Source organism: Etheostoma spectabile, unplaced genomic scaffold (genome assembly GCF_008692095.1).
Source record: "Etheostoma spectabile isolate EspeVRDwgs_2016 unplaced genomic scaffold, UIUC_Espe_1.0 scaffold00005250, whole genome shotgun sequence".
NCBI lineage: Eukaryota > Metazoa > Chordata > Actinopteri > Perciformes > Percidae > Etheostoma > Etheostoma spectabile.
The window spans coordinates 42,671-50,000 of NW_022603242.1; the positions used below are offsets into that span (position 1 = coordinate 42,671).

General features: G+C 40.4%; 1 non-coding gene across 1 annotated transcript; it reads left to right on the forward strand.

Annotated features, from left to right (window-relative positions):
* Positions 1–4,411: 4,411 nt before the first annotated feature.
* LOC116677559 (U5 spliceosomal RNA) lies at positions 4,412–4,525 on the forward strand. Its single transcript, XR_004329022.1, has one exon. It is a non-coding gene; the product is annotated as a U5 spliceosomal RNA (small nuclear RNA).
* Positions 4,526–7,330: the final 2,805 nt, after the last annotated feature.

Genomic DNA, 7,330 nt, shown 5'->3' on the forward strand with positions numbered 1-7,330 from the left:
AGAATCTTAAAAAAGTTGTGTTTTTTAGTTGTGTTTTTTACAAGAAAGAAAGTCAATGATGTTTGTCTGAAGTTGTGTAATAAAAGATTACAAGGGGAGACAACTTTTACATTTTGGGGATCTTGGTTTGATAAAATGCCCGGGGTTATAATTCATATCAGTAACACTGAAGATGAATGTATTGAATATCATGAGATGTCTAAGAGGCACAGTTGCTATAAAGAAGGTTGCTTTAATAAGAAGAGTACTAGATTGAATATAATGAAACGAAAAACTTTCAAATATATTAACCATTAATCAATGTTGCAATGCTCCCAACATTTGCTGGAGAAACTGTGGCCTGGTAGGGGACCATACCTATACATTCTTTTTTTTTTTAAAGATTATTTTTTTGTCCATTTTGGGTCTTTATTTATATAGAACAGCTGAAGACATGTAAGGGAAGAGAGAGGGGGAATGACATGCACCAACTGAGCTACCCGGTCGTCCCACACCCACATGTTCTGCACTGTAAACCCTAATAAGTTCACAGAACTCCAAAATTATTTTGTAACAGATTACACAAACATATTTAAGTGATGTTGTTAAATTTTTTAAGTATACGTAAAATAAAAATTAGATTTACAGTTGCCTTATAAATATTGATATTCCTCAACTTATAATTAGGGAGTAATTCACTCAAAAATTTCAATATTTTCAACTCATAATGTGGGACCTACTCTTAAAATGAAGTCTAATTTGCAATACTGATCATGGGAAGTAACGAAGTACAAATACTTTGTTACTGAACTTAAGTAGTTTTTTTTAGATATTTTTACTTTACTTTACTATTTATTTTTGTGGCGAACATGACTTGCCACTTTTCATGGGCTGTCAACAACTTTTCCAGCAGTTATATCATGATTCATCTCACCATGGAAATCATGTTGAGGGTCATCATCTCTTGATTCATCACCCTTTCAGAGTGTCTACCATTGTGTCACCAGCAAAATAGGATTATCAGAGGATAGTTTCAAGCCATCAACCTCTGGGTTATGGACCATCCCTCTTCACCACTCTGCTGAAAATCACCCCAGAAGGGACTCAAACCTACAATCCCTGGCTTAGGAGGCCAGTGCCTTATCCATTAGGCCACTGGGGCTTTACATCACCCAAGTTCACCAGTTCAGGAGAAATACATATACAGTTCTGGAGATGTAATGAAACAGTAACCTTGACCTTTGACCTCCAAGGTCGAAATCAGTTTATTGGCGACTCCTAGTGGTGATGTATGCCAAATTTAAAGTGCTTCCCTCTAGGCGTTCAGAGATATTGCATTCACAAGAATCGGATGGACAGACATGAGGACACAGTCACCTTGACATTGAACCTATGACCTCCAAAATCTCATCAATTGATCTGCGAGTTCATGTGAATGTTTTTGGATGCTGAATATTTGAATTCAAAGTCAGAATTCAATTGATATTTAAGAAAAATACAATGCACGTCCAGCTTCTACATTTCCGCATGAGTCAGCTTCCCCAATTTCTGAGTAACAGGAAAATAGCCTGATAAGCAGACATGTGCAGCTCAACCTCAAAAAGCCATAAAGCAAATGCTTATGGCTTAAAGATCGAGCTCCTGCTTATTAAAATCAGACATACGCAGTCTCTGTGGCGCAATAGGTCAGCGCAGTCGGCTGTTAACCATAAGGATGGTGGTTCAAGTCCACCCAGGGATGTTTGTTGCTTAAAGAACAGGGAGTGAGCCAACTCTAGGATTTATACTTCTTCAGGAGACCATAGAGCAGCCCAAAGATAACCCAAGTGGCCTTATGTCTATCAGAAGATACAGTTATGCAAACCATGTAAATGTACTGTATTTATATAGCGCTTGTACAAACCATGTACATATTAATCTTTACTGTCATCAGAGATGGGAAGTAACAAAGTACTAATACTTCGATAACGAAGTGCAAACACTTCATTACTGTACTCAAGTTGATTTTTTACTATTTATTTTTTTGGCGACTTTTTACTTGTATTCCTTGCATTTTAAAACGAATATCAGTATTTTCTACTCCTTACATTTTACAAAATTGGCTCGTTACTTTAGTTTTGTACTAAAGGTCGTAGTTAGTTATTATTTTCGCATCAATACCAATACCAATTTGAATCTAATTGGATGGGAAAATACCCAGACTTCTCACAAAATCCCATTTGAATTATATCTTGCTACTTGTTCAGAATCTTATTAACTGGAGTCCCAGTCTCTGTCACAAGAAATAAGATAACATAATTCTCTCTACTTCTACTTGAGTAGGGGAAGTGAGTACTTTTGGCATCTCTGGATGTTAACACGTAACTTCATCCGTCTTTGCTGTTGCATTGCGATAACAAATAACTATGTTTGTGTAAAGTAATCAACAGGCTTTATGCCCGTGTTGAGTAGGAAGGGAAATGTAATGCATACTCCTACGTTTTATCTTCTTCTAATATTTATCATGAAACGAGGAAGCGATATAGCGCCCTAGTAAACAAAAAGTGAGAAAAAAAGGAGTGAGAGAAACAAATCAAGGGACTGAAGAGCAGGAAGAGGGAGAGCCAGAGGAGTTCTGGGAGTTTGGAGAGAGGGCGTGTGATGAAAGTGAGGGCTCTGACACAGAGAGGGATATTCCAGAGGGTGAGGAAGATGAAGAAGAGAGTGAGGAGGAAGAAAACATAAATGGGACAGAGAGAGGAACAGCCAGAGGGACAGCAAGTGGATCCATGTGGATCAAGTACTGCACCATCAGGTTTGTGATGAAGAAGGTTCTTACTATTTTCAAAGCAGTGCAATTACAATTTCATTGTAGGTCTGCTGTGTGTCCTTAAAATGGAGCTTTCTGCTGGAAACGTTTCAATACAACGTTTCATTTGCAGTGAACGTTGTATTGTCCAGCAGAAAGGCAACAGGTGTGTTACTTTTCGACTATGATTTATACCATAACAGTGCAAGCATTTTGCCCAGATTTGATTTCCATTTGCAGTTGCATTTACAGGTTTTGAAGCCAGACAGCACAACAAGCACTTTACATGTACATATTTTACAGTTTTTATTGTACCGTATTTTTGTATAGTAATGTTGAGTGGTATATTTTTTGTTTCAGTTGCTCCAGTTATTAGGCTCGTTGGAGATGAGCCAGGTCTGCGCAGAATCGATCACCGGCGATCAGCGCCCGTTGCATGCCGGTTAGATTTGTGTCCGACTTGATCCCGACTTGCTCTGACGTCATGCACACGTGGGCAACGGAAATCTCACGAGAGCAAGGCGGCCGCAGTTCTGAGACGCAGGCGGCGCAGTTGCTTTTCACCGACTGCAAGAGCCAGGCGGACCCAGAGCATGCTGGGAAACGCCGGCTTCTCAGCTGATTTAACACCTGATTGGTTTACAACATGATGACGTTTTATATAAACTTTTTATTGTTTTTGAATCGGAGGGATTTGAATTGCTATTTGTCTGATTTAAAGACTTATTCTGTCCAGAACACATGCTGTGTGACTGATAGAGACGTTTAGAAGTCAAAGAGACTAAATCCGTTCAGATCACGGATCATCTACAGTGTGTTGTTAATTAAAATCAGCAACAGATCGCATGTAGAGCACTTTGCCAGCTACTCTGTCATAATTAAAACAACTGGAGACTGTGTACAAGCTGATATGTGGGTCTGATTATATTTTATTAAATCGGAATCGCACCACAGTGTTTTCATCACTTCCTGTCCAGCCTGAAGGCGGCTGGAATGGGCTGGAAACTGTCCAACTTTACCGCAGCTTTTTGTCACCGCCCCCCGCTGCTACCGCCTGCTCTCGTCCACTTTACAGGCGAGGCGCAGTTCATCTCGAACGAGCCTAAAGTTACTGTGATACTGTTATTTCCATTTTTGTGGATTAAACAAACTTGACATGCCATTGAAGGTGTACCTTTCTGACAATTACTTTGTTAAACATCAACAGTCTGGTCATAGACTTAATGCTGACACAACTAGCAAATAGCAGAGGATGGTTTCGATGTATCGACCTCTGGGTTACTAGCCCAGCACGCTTTCACTGCGCCACTCTGCTCTGTTACTCTGGCTGATGGAAAATCTCTCATTCTCATTTCATGGGAAGGACCAAGGTGCCAACATCTTACGGGTTGCAAAATTAAACATTTGGTAGATCTTGCAACTATCTTTTATGTGAGCTTCCTCACACAATGATTATTCACATGTAACACTTGTGATTGGCTGGTGTTTTAAAAACAGGGCATTGTGAGTACAGGTATAAACATCAGTAAGGAGTCTACCAAGTTGCCTCTTATCATTTTAGTTTGGACACCCAGTGAGGCTTACCACGATGGTTTGGATTGGGTCCACTAGGGTTTTTTGCTGCTCTCGATCAGACGGCTGTACTCACTCTGGTTTCTCTTCACAATGCACGAGACTTTTGCCTTTTACTAAAGACTTCCTTGGAGGGGAACGCTGATGAGTTGAAACTATTTTTGGTGGGCTTTGCTGTTTGGCCCAGCTTTTTGTACTTGCTTTTGCTTACCTTTGCTTTTACTCATCAGCTCTGTTTTTATCCCACCCAGAAAAGGGATTTTAGACCCGGAACGAGCCATCTTTTATTTCCTGTAGAGGTCCAAATTATTTCTTGAAATGGTTCTTTGAGTACAGGTAAACTTAGAATGCTAAAACAGGATTTAGAAGCAAAGATATATTTAGAAGAAAAGATAATAATTGATATGAAAATAATGGTTAAATGTAATTTACCATTACAAGTTACTGTTTGAAAAAATGAAAATAATTGTCATTGAGATAGAGGCAGATGAAGTGTTTATGACCCGTCAATGATGACAAAAGGATACATCCTCTGTCGGGGGTCTGCTTTAAAGGAAATGGTACTCTTTAAAAGTGTTGGGGTTCTAGCGATAAACTAATGAGGAAGAATTTGACAAATCAACCAAAACCTAGTCCAGGAACTTAGTCTTTCAAATCTTACACCTGAATCTTTCAAGTCCTGACCATTCCCTGACCGGGAATTGAACCCAGGCCGCAGCGGTGAGAGCACCAAATCCTAGCCACTAGACCATCAGGGAGTCACAGCTATCAAATTTATCTTTGTAGATGTGAGTTTCCTCTTCACTTCCTGGAATGACTCATATTGTTTTAGGCGAGGAATGGCACCTGGCTAGACCTTCAGAAGGCAGGACATGACAGATTAGACATCTGTCACATAGTCAGTTTATAGTCTTAAATATCAAGTCTCTTGCTGTTCCTTGACTAGTTAGCCATATTGTTGGTTATATTGTTTTAGGCGAGGAATGGCGCCTGGCTAGAGATTTAGAAGGCAGTGGTGCAAAATGCAAAACTGCCTGTTTCAATTTTTATTACATGGTAATATTACAATAACAGAGGTGCAGAGATTACCTGGAAATGCTTCTGGTATTTTCCAGGGAATCTCTTCACCTCTGTTATTCTAAAATTACCATGAAATACGTATTGTCCTGCACGCACGTAACGCTGTGCAATCTGACCAGCTGCTAAACACCTTCCACCATCAAGCACTGGCGACCGGGATCATTGTAACACGTTTATTTGAGTAACAAAGGGTGAAACTGGGAGAAAACACAATGACCAGTTACTTACATATTAATGAGTCACAGATATTAAACAAAGATAATTGTAAAAACAATATAACTACACAACATTGTAATGCGGTGGTATATACAGTAGGCTAGCAAAAATGGAAGATGAAATAAAGAAACACATAATGTATTGTTATACAGTGTACGTAGTATAACCTATGTTGGGATTCTAAATAAACTAAGATATACTTTCATGTGGCATTACCCGAGATAAAAGTGGCAAACTAGCTTACTGAAGTATATCGTCAGTTAGGGCTGAACAATATTGTGTTTTAGCATCGACATCACGATGTGCGCATGCGCGATGGTCGCATCGCAGGACGTGGTGATGTTGACGCTAATACTTTTTTGCTGCTTGATAGAAAAGTAAACTTTCACCGTTTCTCCTTTACATGATTATTACCATCCGACCATTCCCCTTTAAGACAGGTAGCCATGTGGGCAACGTGTGGATGTGACGTTAGTCCGACGGGGTTTATTGTTATGGGAAGTGAGGCTCTTCGTGTGTAGAAAAGTACCGGAGGCAGCAGCTGCCGCTGATACAGTGATGTCATAGTTTTCATGGGTAGTCAGGGACGCTACAGTAGTCAGTGTTTTATGTTCTACAAATACAAACTAAATCCCCTGATTAATGCAACATAATCACACATTTCCCACCGCAGAAAGCTGCTATCAGCCAAGCTTTAAGCTAATATAGTTAGCTTAAAGAAACCAGCAGAAAGCTGCTACCAGCCAGGCTAAAGCTAATATAGTTACAGGGCTGCCAACTCTCACGCATTGGCCGTGAGACACACGCATTTGACTGGTTTCACACGCGCACACGCCACACCCCCTGATTTCTCACGCTGAAGTGTCAGCCCGGTCGGTCAAATTTCTGAAAGATGAGTTTATCTATGTTTTTACCTGTTGAGCCACTCGTGATCGACTAGTTGTGCTTTCAGAGACTGTGAGGGTGTTCAAGAGCGCTCCCTGTCTGTGGAATTTTCAAATTGTCGCAAAATGAGAAAAATGTTTTCACGAGCCATCCCAGGTGCATTTCCCCGGCTTCAGGTATGCGCTCTGAGTATCACAGACCCGTCCGTCGCTTCGTGTCCACTCTCTCTGTAAAGATAGAGGTGAGCAGCGCGGCTGGTAGCGTAGCAACTTCAGTTCATTGTAGTGGACTCGCTCTGCTGGGGGCAGTGACGCGTTGCATGCATGCGTAGACCTCCGATAAAGAGCAGCGTACGGACACCTCTAAACTCTGTCAGAGACCAGAGACCCAAATGGGCCTCTGTGTCTGTCAGACGGTCTGAATGAGATCCACCATATCAGCGGAGCAATGACATGCACAGCAGACTGTATTACAACTCTCCACATCTCGGACATCAGAGATGGGGGGAGTTATATTTTGAATGTGCACAAAGTTGTAAATATGAGCAGAAATCTGGTGAAACACATCTGAGCTATACTATTATATATATATATAATACGATACTGCAACATTGGGCCACTATTGTGCATCTCTAACCTCTGCATCTCTAAATGTAACTGTAAATAATTAATTTGATGTTTTTTAAAATGAACAATTAGTCTTTATTTTCACAAAAAAGTAAAAACATTAAGTGGGGTACAGAGGATGAGGGCCAAACATTACTGAACATTGGCACAAAGGTTAAAGGAATAGAACTTATGTAACTCAGTG